The following is a 13,057-nucleotide window of genomic DNA, read 5'->3' on the forward strand; positions in this document are numbered from 1 at the left end:
AGAGAGTAGATCCGAGCATCTCGATCATACTTCGTGGAAAAGAAGCTGGGGTTCGCCCTTCTCGCACTGAGATTGCTGCGGAAGACGTTTCTGCTCAGGTCTATTGGGCATACTGAGATGCTTTAGTCCTGAAAGAGGGAATACTTTACAGAAAGTGGGAAGCTCCGAATCTTAAATCCAGTTTTCTTCAGCTTATTGTTCTTCGGAGACTAGTCAAAGGGATTTTAGAGGAAATGCATGACTCTCCATCAGGAGGACATTTTGGGGTAAATAAGACTTTGGAGAAGGTTCGGAAACGCTATTTTTGGGCTACTTGTAAGCAGGACGTAGAGGATTGGTGCAAGACATGTAAAGTCTGTGTTGCCAGAAAAGGTCCCCCGGGGAAGGGAAAATCTCCTCTACAAGTTTATAACGTTGGAACTCCGTTAGAAAGAGTTCAGATGGATATCCTAGGCTCTCTTCCGGTAACAAAATCCGGAAACAGATTTCTTCTCGTCGTAGTAGATTGTTTCACGAAATGGGTGGAAGCTTTTCCATTAAGAAATATGAGAGCAAAGACGGTTGCGGAGATTTTCGTAAGCCAGTTTGTTTCCAGACATGGAGTGCCTTTGGAGGTTCATACCGACCAAGGGAAAAATTTTGAGTCGAAGCTTTTTGCAGAGTTGATGAGACTATTTGACATAAGGAAGACCAGGACTACTGCTTTACATCCACAGTCAGACGGGCAAGTGGAACGTCAGCATCAAACTATAACCAATTATCTGGCGAAATATGTCTCTGAGAATCAAAAAGATTGAGATCAATGGATCCCTATGTTTCTCCTGGCATATAGATCCGCAAAACATGAGACAACTGGAGTTTCCCCTGCGGAATTATATTTCGCTCGTGATCTCAGGTTACCTTCAGATCTCTTGCGGGGGAGTCCTTCGAAGTCTCTTGGAGAGGAGCCTCCTCTGGTTGGAAATTTTGTCAGGAATTTGAAAGGGAAATTGGAAGAAATTCATTCAGCCGCACGAAAGCAGATGAATATGAAATCTTCTCGAATGAAGGGTCGATACGATCGTGGAGTTAGGAAAGTTCTTTTTCAGGAGGGGCAGAGAGTCTGGTTATATAATCCCCGAAGAGTTAAAGGAAATGCTCCAAAATTGCAGAGCAATTGGGAAGGTCCCTTCTTCATAATAAAGAAGCTTAGTGATGTTGTATACTGTATTCGGAAATCATCTCGACATAAGAATAAAGTTGTTCATTCGGATAGATTAGCTATTTATGCTGAAAGGAAATTGGGTTGAAGGGTTAGAGTAGATCGGAGCCCGGGAGAAAATTTGTAACAATGACTGGAATTCTTGATGTATTCTGAATTGATAAATACTGAATAAGATAATGAGTTTTGGTTTAGATTTGTTATTTAATATTTTGTTCTCTTTTACTGTGCGCAATGTTTGTTTTTCCCTAGAGGAAGTCGGAGTACGTAAGGAGTTGAGGAAGTACTGTGGCAGAACATCGGCCGAAGACTTCTTCTTGGGAAAGTTCTGTTTTAAGGAAGACTGCCTCGCCCACGGTTTTTGAGCTGTGGTTTTCCCGTAGGACGTTGAGCAAATGCTGAGGCAGGGACTTGGGAAGCCTGTAAAGGCGTTGGGTCCACGCGAGTTTCCCCCCCCCCTTGTCCGAAGATTTAGCGAGACGACGACGCGGGAGGCCGGCGGCGGAGGGAGAGCACCGGGGAAGCGGAGCTTTCGGAGTCGTCTTGAGGCCGTCGGAGAGGGGGGAGCCTGGCCAGCTCTCCCCAGAACAGGTTCGGACGAAGTCTGGTGTGCAGCTACCGGGGACCAAGAGGGACAGGGTCCGGTAACTCGGGGCAACAGCCCGAGGAGGACAAGTTAACTGTTCGGTGCCCTGGGGCTCACGATAAAGCTGTACTGCAGGAAACTACCCTCTCGGATTGTCCGGGCGACAATCTTGGAAGAGGGGGGGGGTAGTGTTACGCCCGTGCTGTACGCCCGTTCCGTGCGCTCATGCGGGTCGCCCCGTAGCGAGAAGTCGCAAATCGTCCTTAGCGACGGCTGTGTTATTGATAATTACGACTGTCAGATTACGCTCCGGGTGTCCGTCACGATCGGACGTGTTAACCCGAGCTCCGTGTACAAACGAATCTACATTAAACGAGTTCCTTTTTATATAATAACGAGCCTTATTTATTGAGTGAGTGCCGGAGTGCGCGTCGCGAGTGTGTGCAAGAGCGAGAGAGTGGCTAACGCCCGGCGAGCGTAACAGTATGTAATTTGCATGCACCCATTTATTCCTCTCTCTCTCTCTCTCTCTCTCTCTCTCTCTCTCTCTCTCTCTCTCTCTCTCTCTCTCTCTCTCTCTCTCTCTCTCTCTCTCTCTCTCTCTCTCTCTCTCTCTCTCTCTCTCTCTCTCTCTCTCTCTCTCTCTCTCTCTCTCCATTGCGTGTACGCAGGACATAAGGCATGAGTCCACTGACTCTCTTTTGCGCGGCCTGATCGAGCAGATCAAGAGTACGGATGCGAAAATCTCTGCATTTATTGATAGTCAACAGCGTACCAATGAAGAAATTAGCGTCAAGCTAAGTCTCTTAGATCGTCTTAACGATACTGTTTCTCAGAACAGTCAACGCATTATCAAACTGGAGCAAGAAAATGCTAATCTAGTTCGCGAGGTCCGAGACTTGAGGTCTGCTTGGTCGACTCAGGTGACTCAGAGCGGTGGCGAGTTGATCGTATCAGGTTTGCCTTCTACTTTGTCTGCAACTCCATCTGAGATTGCAAAAAATGTTTTTGCGGCATTGGATGTTCCTAACCTCTCCTATCAGACAGAGCGATGTGTGTGGTGGCAGCTCACATCGTAACGTATATGTAAATAAGCTGTTGCCAAAAAGCACTTTTAATTTGATGCAACAGGTGAAACGCATTGCGAAGGACAAGTCATACAAGTATGTCTGGGTTAGGGACGGCCAGATACATGTTAGGCGTACAGATGGTGAGCCGGTGATTAATATTAACTCGGACACTGATCTTACTAAGCTCGTCTGACTTGTCCAACCTGCGTGCCCCTTGTCTTCCATAGGTCGGCATAATTCAATACGCAATTTTACGTCGTTTCGAATAGCTCAGTTTAATGCGAATTTTCTTCGGGGACATATAGACTTCATCAGGCTGCATTTCAGCACTAGTCTTCACCACATTATTTCTGTTTCCGAAACGTGGCTCAATGCGAGTGTATCAGATGAGCTGGTGGCTCTAGATGATTATTTTTTAATACGTCATGACAGAGTGGGACGAATGGGCGGAGGGGTGGCGTGCTATATACATAAATTGCACAAAGTCAAAATCTTAGCTATCTCCAGTAATCTTTGTGATAATGCGCCTGAATATCTTCTTATTGAATTACGTTTGCCAAATGATGAATCTGTACTATTTGCGTCCATTTATAGAAGACCTAGAGGTTTCCTCCTGCATGACTTCGTTGAGTCACTAAATAGATACTCGCATCTGTATAAAAACATAATTATTGGAGGGGACTTAAACTGCGATCTATCATCGACCAATTTTGAGGCGAATTACTTGCGTGAGCTTGTATCTAGCTTATCGTTACACATAGTCAGATCCGAACCGACTCATCATACAGCGACCTCAGACTCATGGTTGGACGTTTTGGTCGTAGATGAGCTTGATAAGGTTTTATCATTTACCAAGTCTCAGAGTCCCTTCATTGCCGGCCACGATCTCTTAGAGTTGTCTATGTCACTTATAGCTAATCCTAATTCTGACCGCTTTATTTCTCGGCGAAACTACAAACGTATCGATTGTTCTCGGTTCGTTGAACATCTTGAATCTATTGCTGGCGACGTGCGGGCCGAGATTGATGCATTGTCTGACATCGCTGATGTTGACGGATTCTGCGGGGTGCTGTCTCGTAATTTGTTGGCGGCACTAGACGCATTCGCTCCCACACGTGTGTTTGTTGTCAATAAGCCCCCGGTTCAATGGCTTACGGCGGATTTGGTTGCTCGATTACACACTCGCAATCAGCTATATAAACGTGCTAACGCTCTAAATGTCTTTTAAGCTATGCTACTTACAGACTTTTCGGTAATCAGCTAAATTCTCACATCAAGCGAGCCAAGAGCGAATTTCATTACAATTCTCTTGCTAAGATTACGAATTCAGCAAAACTGTGGAGAGAACTGGCTCGACTTGGACTTGTCAAGTCGTCTCTTACTTCTCCTCTACACTTCTTCACACCGAATCAGCTCAACCTATACTATGCTTCGGTTTCCAATGCTCATTCTCCATGCTTATATTCTGACTTCATCGCTGCTATTGCTTCAGTTAATCGTCCATCTTATCCAGAGTTCGTTTTTTCCTCTATCTAACCTCGATCTGTTTCTAAGCTTATTACTTCTGAATCTACTCACTCTTATGCCTCTGGTTCCGATGGCATTCCGCTTTATGTTCTGCGTATCTCATGGCCCGTTATCTCGACATGCATCACTTCTTTGTTTAATCGATCGCTAGATGCATCTCTGTTTCCGTCTGAGTGGAAGAGAGCATATATTCGCCCACTCTCTAAAATTCGTACACCACTATCCCCGTCGGATACAAGACCAATAGCGAATTTACCGGAACTGTCTAAACTATTAGAGAGGATAGTTGCTTCACAGATTGTTGACTATCTAAATAAACATGACATCTTAAATCCAAGACAGTCTGCATATCGCCCGGGGTATAACACGCAGTCAGCACTTCTACGTATCTGTAATGATATAAAACAGGGGATTGATGAAGGGCTTATCACTATTATGATACTTTTTGATTTTAGCAAAGCATTCGACACCGTTCCCCATTTACTATTGCTTATCAAACTTAAAGAGATCGGTTTCTCAGATGCCGTTCTAAACTGGATTTTCTCTTATCTAACTGGCCGTTCTCAGGCGGTCATAGACGACGCTGGCAATCTTTCCGACTGGATATTTACTTCTTCTGGTGTCCCTCAGGGTTCGGTGCTTGGTCCTCTGCTGTTTTCTTTGTATATTAACGATATATATAAAATTTTACGTTATGTGTTTCATATGATTTTCGCTGATGATATTCAGATTTATCGTTTGTGTTCACCTGCTAATATTCTTCAGGCTCTAGAATTAATCACTAAGGATGCTAATGCTATTTTTGATTATGCTAATATGTACGGACTTAAGCTAAATCCTGCCAAATCTAAGGTCATCATATTTGGCAGTCAAGCATATGTGAATGACATTGATCTTGGCAGTATACCACCTATTGTTGTAAACAATACGCCTTTACTATTTGTGAGTGAGGTACGGAATTTGGGTGTCATCTTCATGTCCAACTTATCCTGGACGAAGCATATTTCGTTGGTTTCGCAGAAGGTCCATCATGCGCTATACAATTTTAAATATAACAAAAACTCTCTTTCCACCAATCTCAGGATTAAGCTCGTTACAACCTTGATTTTGCCGCATATTGATTACTGTTGCCTCGTATACCATGGTTTGACCAAGGAACTAAATACCAAGTTACAGAGACTTGTCAATTGTTGTATTCGGTTTATCTATGACCTTAAGTGTGATGAACATATCACCCCATATAGACGTAGGTTGAAGTGGCTTTCTGTTGAAAACAGACGATACTACTTTCTTGGATGCCAGATATATCGTATCCTGCATATGAGCTCACCATTTTACCTGCGTGAACTTTTTACCTCCCCTGATCCTACTCTAAGGAAGTCTAACCGGCTCGCTTCATCATCTACTCTAACTTTCCACATTCCTGCTCATAGAACCGTCACCTACAGAAATTCTTTTCAGCTTTCTTCCATTTACTTCTGGCATTCTCTTCCTAACTCAGTTACATCAGCTTCGTCTCTCACATCATTTAAGAGCTTACTTCGCATGTTTTTGCTTTTAACTGAATCGGAGTGACGTGTCTTTGTTCCTTCCTTCTTTCCTTCTTTGGTTTTTGCGTACTTCCTATTTTTGTATTTCTTTGGTATTCTTTTTCTTCTAGTATTTTTGTTTACGTTGCGTTATTCTGTTAGATTTAAGTTGCGCTAGTTCTTAGTTGCGTTAGTAGTAAGTTAGTTTTAGTATAATGTACATATTTTTATTTTAAGTTGCGCGCTTACTTAAGTTGCGCTGTTATGTTTGATTATGTCTCACTTATCATGCTTTGTGAACTCACATGTGCTAGAGAGAGCATGTATAATTTTGTTATTTGTATTATTCTGTATTTGCCCTTTAGCCTATGCTTGGGCATAAATAAATCATATCATATCATATCTCTCTCTCTCTCTCTTTCTCTTTCTCTCTCGCTCGAAAAACGGTAATGTTATTTAGGACAAGAAACTCTATTTATTATATTTCGTTGATAAAATGTTGGGAAATATAAACGAAAATATATATATAAATGAAATATATTATGATATATGTATTATTTTTTTATTGTTATTGTCGAAAGTAAATAATATTACATAAAACCAGTACTGCGATTCAACATAGATATACATACACACGCACACGCATACGCAATCGCACATACATATGCATACGCTCATACAAATTATTTTAATTATTTTTTCTGTGGGCTCCAGGCCTCGTCCACGATGACGATATCACGGACATGGGACGTCTCCATGATCATGCTCCAATTACTTTGTACTAACAATAAGAATAATTTTGCATATTTTTTTTATTTTATGCTTTTATATCATATGTATTTTTCAAGCATATAATAGCAATCTCGCAAAAGATGTCTTTTTTAATTTCAATTTCTGTTTCAAAAAGAATGTTTTTTTTTCATATATATTTGCTTGTCATAATGATTGAGATACGCGAGAACGCGCATAACGTGCAGTTTACGCCGAAGTGGCTGTTCGCGAGCGATATGTTTCGTCGACGGATGATTAGCTAATTATGATTGTATACACAATACTGGATATTTGCGTAAAGTATCGTTGCCTCGCGAATAAAGTCGAAGGACCGTCGAGAAGAGGAAGCTCGCGGTGTTTTCATTTCCCTTCCGAGTGCGCTTCAATCTTTTATCTGTTTTCGCCCTCGTCTTCGTTTCCATTGCCAGTATGCGACAGCCGTTACTGCACTCTATGAAGGGTATCATTGCATGATTTGTCAAATAATACATAAGCAAAAGAGATGTCTTTCCTTGTGCTTAGAAATCTAAAAAGATTATTTTGAGAATCATAAAGAAATTGTATTCTGTTAATGTCTAATTGTTTTTATACATTTATAAGTTTACAAGTATACATAGGACTTGAAAAGAAAGGAAAAAGGTAATCGTCGCGTTTTTTTTCACAGAGACGAGCAAACGTGAAACTGTGTTATTCACGTTGCCCGACTAAATCAAACTCGGATGCTAGAAGTATCTAGTTTTTATCCAGCGGGACTTTAGGATGCCGCAAATGCTGATATCAAGAATAATTATGATTTATCTTACTTAGTGGAGTACGTACATCTTTTCGGAAACGAAGACGATGACGACGATGACGATCAAACGAACGCTTCCGTTTTTGTCCCAAAATTGTTTTCGTTTTCTTTTGTAGCGAACGTTTCGAGGAATTTGCTTACGACGGTTCGTTAGCATATGTCTCGCGGTAATTAACAATTATACGGAGCCGTCATATTTCCCACAACGCGTAGGGAAAAACTGAAATGGTTTCTAATATGTATTCAGAGAATGTTGATTTATCATATTATTCTTTCAAACTTGCTTTCCTCCTTTTGAAAATTTACACCAAGAGAAACTTTTGTTACATATTACTTTATATTGATTTTTTTTAACATCTTTATTTCTTAAAAAAGAAACGAAAGCCGTAGAAGAAAATTATTAAACTTATCTTTATCGTGTTGGGAATTCATTCAATTTTATCGCTACGTGTCTCAACTTCTCTTGTTCAAAACAAAAAACTAATTTATAACTTTTGATTTTACATATAATTGCTAAATTTCAGTTTTGTCACATGCGATTTGTGCGAGCTTATTTCGTGGAGCAAATATTTTGTTGCGTTTTCGAGAAAGTTTTTATCCGATCATTAGCGAAGCGACGCGATGCATTTATATTCGATCACGAGGGACTATGCGCAAATTTTTGCATTGTTTGCAGATTTTATAACTTTATTGACGAATATAAGATCTAAGATCTTTCGCATAATTGATTTACGATTAAACTCGCGCTTTATTGAGGCTCAGATGCACACCCGTCTGTATCACGTCAATAAAAATCTGGCAGCAAAACGTGTATGAATTCATTAGTTTAGCAAAGAATGCGCGTTGACCTTAGAAGCGCACGTTGGAATTTCATCCGGAGGGAAAAAAACTTTGTCGCGTTTTTTTAATATTTCTGATTCTCAAAATAAATTCTTCGTGTATATTTTTTTGTGCTCATAATATTATTTGATTTTTTTATGCCGTCTATAGAAAGAAATCTATCACACACACACATACACACACACATACACACACATACACACATACACACACACACATACACCACACGTACAAACAATATCTTGAGAAATAAAAATAATATTTACGACTCTCATAGAAATAATATTTATTTTCAGAAATAAGTAATTATATTACAATAAATATCAACATATTTCGATCAAGCTATTTCTTATTTACACTCGTACAAAAAAAATAGGGAACACTTCATGAACCCTAAAAATTAGGCTATTTTCAAACTGCTGTAAGTCGGCGAAAAATTGTCGTAAAAAAAAATTAAAAAAAGCATTTTGAAGCTTGAAGTTTCAACTTTAACGTACTTTTGGTGAATTTTAAAAATTTTTTTATTTTTTCTGTTGTACGCTTTAAAAAAGAACACATTGTTTTGTTCCTTAAAATTAACTTATGTTTGACTACTTGAAACTCAATTAAAAAATTTGTTTTCAAAAAATTCAATTAACGTCTCACAAACTACATAATTTTACCTACAAAATGCTTTTTTTAAAATTTTTTTACGATTTTTTTTGACTGATTTACACGACTTTGAAACAAACCCTGTATTTTTGAGAAAAAATGACGTAACTTGATGAAAAATCATCGTAGAACAAACAAAAAAAAGCATTTTAAAGCTCAAAATGTCAGCTTTAACGTGGTATCGGTGACTATAAAAATTTTTTCTGTCTTCCTTGTTTGGTGCTAAAATTAAAAATGTTGATTTATTCTTTAAAATTACACATATTTAACACTCTGCAGTTTGATAAAAAATTTTTTTCATAAAATTCAATACAAATACCACAAACTGTAACATTTTACCTACAAAATGCTTTTTTTTTAATCTTCCTACGATTTTTTTTTACCGATTTACACAATGTTGAAGTTAACCCTTTTTTTCTTGAAAAATGACATTTACCGCCGACATTAGCATTAACCAATGTGCACCACGTGGAGGTTGTCGGTCGGATTTTGCACATTGTGCGTGCGTGCGTGCGTGCGTGCGTGCGTGCGTGCGTGCGTGCGTGCGTGCGTGCGTGCGTGCGTGCGTGCGTGCGTGCGTGCGTGCGTGCGTGCGTGCGTGCGTGCGTGCGTGCGTGCGTGCGTGCGTGCGTGCGTGCGTGCGTGCGTGCGTGCGTGCGTGCGTGCGTGCGTGCGTGCGTGCGTGCGTGCGTGCGTGCGTGCGTGCGTGCGTGCGTGCGTGCGTGCGTGCGTGCGTGCGTGCGTGCGTGCGTGCGTGCGTGCGTGCGTGCGTGCGTGCGTGCGTGCGTGCGTGCGTGCGTGCGTGCGTGCGTGCGTGCGTGCGTGCGTGCGTGCGTGCGTGCGTGCGTGCGTGCGTGCGTGCGTGCGTGCGTGCGTGCGTGCGTGCGTGCGTGCGTGCGTGCGTGCGTGCGTGCGTGCGTGCGTGCGTGCGTGCGTGCGTGCGTGCGTGCGTGCGTGCGTGCGTGCGTGCGTGCGTGCGTGCGTGCGTGCGTGCGTGCGTGCGTGCGTGCGTGCGTGCGTGCGTGCGTGCGTGCGTGCGTGCGTGCGTGCGTGCGTGCGTGCGTGCGTGCGTGCGTGCGTGCGTGCGTGCGTGCGTGCGTGCGTGCGTGCGTGCGTGCGTGCGTGCGTGCGTGCGTGCGTGCGTGCGTGCGTGCGTGCGTGCGTGCGTGCGTGCGTGCGTGCGTGCGTGCGTGCGTGCGTGCGTGCGTGCGTGCGTGCGTGCGTGCGTGCGTGCGTGCGTGCGTGCGTGCGTGCGTGCGTGCGTGCGTGCGTGCGTGCGTGCGTGCGTGCGTGCGTGCGTGCGTGCGTGCGTGCGTGCGTGCGTGCGTGCGTGCGTGCGTGCGTGCGTGCGTGCGTGTGTGCGTGCGTGCGTGCGTGCGTGCGTGCGTGCGTGCGTGCGTGCGTGCGTGCGTGCGTGCGTGCGTGCGTGCGTGCGTGCGTGCGTGCGTGCGTGCGTGCGTGCGTGCGTGCGTGCGTGTGTGTCACAGCAGAGATAAGGACTCCGCAGCTCGTCATTTCTGCAGTATTTAAATGACTCCAAACCCTTTCTGCTGTGTGTGTGTGTACGTGCGAGCGCGTGCCTTTAAAATTGTGTGTTACCTCCTCTTTGATTGATTACTGCTTGCAATCGCTCTCGCATGTTTATGCACCTTTCAATTGCGCTTTGTGGAACTTCGCGCCAAATTTGCCTAAGCGCTTCTCCCAATTGGTTGAGATTATACGGCTGCTCCTCGCGATGTCTTAATCGTCGCCCTATTTCGTCCCAAATGTGTTCAATAGGATTTAAATCCGGACTATTGGCGGGATGTGGCAATAATGCAATATTATGCTCTTCGAAAAAGCGCCGAGTTACGTTGGCCGTGTGAGGACGAGCGTTGTCTTGCATAAACACAAAATTTCGGTGTATTTGACGCAAAGGCAAAATGTGTTCCCCATTAAACACATTTGGGATTTAAATATTGGCGGGATTCTGTCACGAGTCACGTGATTGCATACGGCGCGAAGTTTGCAGCAAGACGTTGATTTTTAGAGATATGCGTACAAAAAGTTTATAAGCACAGTACACAGCCGATTTTTGTAGTGTAAAAAACAGAACAAAATTTTGATAAGTCTCGCAGCGTAACAAGCGAAAGAAAATTTTCGAAATGATGCGTAGACATTTACCGGCAATAGAAGTTGCACGGATAATTGCACTTCTGGAAGAAGGTTTTTCCATGCGGTACGTAGCGCAACGTGTTGACGTATCCGTTTCCGTAGTGAGTAGAACTTGGGCCAGATATCAAGAAACTGGACATTATGCGAGACGTGAAGACAGTGGTCGTCCTCGAATAACTACGATCCGACAAGATCGTCATATTGTTCGTCAAGTTTTACAAAGACGAACGATTACCGCAAGGAATATTCGCAATGAAATTATTCTCTTACGCAACATTAGCGAAGAAACTATTCGTAATCGTTTGAGAGAAGTTGGTCTTGCTTCTCATTCTCGTGCGCGAGTGCCAATACTTACATTAACGCATCGTCGTGCTCGTCTGCAATTTTCGCAGAATCACATAAACTGGACCGTGAGGCAATGGAGAAATGTGTATTTTTCCGACGAATCGCGTTTCTGTCTCTACGGCAATGATAGTCGTGTACGTACTTGGCGTCGGCGAAATAAACGTTACAATCGCCGTTGCGTTATGCCAGTACGAGCTCATAACGGCGGTTCCGTGATGGTGTGGGGATGCATTTCCGTGAGAAGCCGAACCGATTTAGTGATTTTACCACCTCCTGCGATGACAAGTGCGCGTTATGTGAGTGACATTCTTTGACCTCACATTTTGCCTTTGCGTCAAATACACCGAAATTTTGTGTTTATGCAAGACAACGCTCGTCCTCACACGGCCAACGTAACTCGGCGCTTTTTCGAAGAGCATAATATTGCATTATTACCACATCCCGCCAATAGTCCGGATTTAAATCCTATTGAACACATTTGTTACGAAATAGGGCGACACTTAAGGCGTCGAGAGGAGCAGCCGTATAATCTCAACCAATTGGGAGAAGCGCTTAGGCAAATTTGGCGCGAAGTTCCACAAAGCGCAATTGAAAGGTGCATAAACATGCGAGAGCGATTGCAAGCAGTAATCAATCAAAGAGGAGGTAACACACAATTTTAAAGGCACGCGCTCGCACGTACACACACACACAGCAGAAAGGGTTTGGAGTCATTTAAATACTGCAGAAATGACGAGCTGCGGAGTCCTTATCTCTGCTGTGACACACATACACACACACACACACACACACACACACACACACACACACACACACACACACACACACGCACGCACGCACGCACACGCACGCGCACGCGCACGCGCACGCGCACGCGCACGCACACGCACACGCACACGCACACGCACACGCACACGCACACGCACACGCACACACACACGCACACACACACACACACACACACACACACGATGTGCAAAATCCGACCGACAACCTCCACGTGGTGCACATTGGTTAATGCTAATGTCGGCGGTAAATGTCATTTTTTCAAGAAAAAAAGAGTTAACTTCAACATTGTGTAAATCGGTAAAAAAAAATCGTAGGAAGATTTAAAAACAAGCATTTTGTAGGTAAAATGTTACAGTTTGTGGTATTTGTATTGAATTTTATGAAAAAAATTTTTTTATCAAACTGCAGAGTGTTAAATATGTGTAATTTTAAGGAATAAATCAACATTTTTAATTTTAGCACCAAACAAGGAAGACAGAAAAAATTTTTATAGTCACCGATACCACGTTAAAGCTGACATTTTGAGCTTTAAAATGCTTTTTTTTTTGTTTGTTCTACGATGATTTTTCATCAAGTTACGTCATTTTTTCTCAAAAATACAGGGTTTGCTTCAAAGTCGTGTAAATCAGTCAAAAAAAATCGTAGGAAAATTTAAAAAAAAACATTTTGTACGTAAAATTATGTAGTTTGTGAAACGTTAATTGAATTTTTTGAAAACAAATTTTTTAATTGAGTTTTAAATAGTCAAACATAAGTTAATTTTAAGGAACAAAACAATGTGTTCTTTTTTAAGGCGTACAA

The 13,057-nt window shown here is 42.6% G+C and overlaps 1 long non-coding RNA gene across 1 annotated transcript; it reads right to left on the reverse strand.

Moving 5' to 3' along the window:
- Window positions 1-4,569: 4,569 nt before the first annotated feature.
- LOC143902157 (uncharacterized) lies at window positions 4,570-5,764 on the reverse strand. The gene is made up of 3 exons (XR_013258274.1): window positions 5,723-5,764; window positions 4,996-5,648; window positions 4,570-4,773 (listed from the first exon to the last, which is right to left on the reverse strand). It is a non-coding gene; the product is annotated as an uncharacterized LOC143902157 (long non-coding RNA).
- Window positions 5,765-13,057: the final 7,293 nt, after the last annotated feature.

Source organism: Temnothorax americanus, unplaced genomic scaffold, assembly GCF_048541705.1.
Source record: "Temnothorax americanus isolate GAGA-0224 unplaced genomic scaffold, ASM4854170v1 Scaffold38, whole genome shotgun sequence".
Lineage (NCBI taxonomy): Eukaryota > Metazoa > Arthropoda > Insecta > Hymenoptera > Formicidae > Temnothorax > Temnothorax americanus.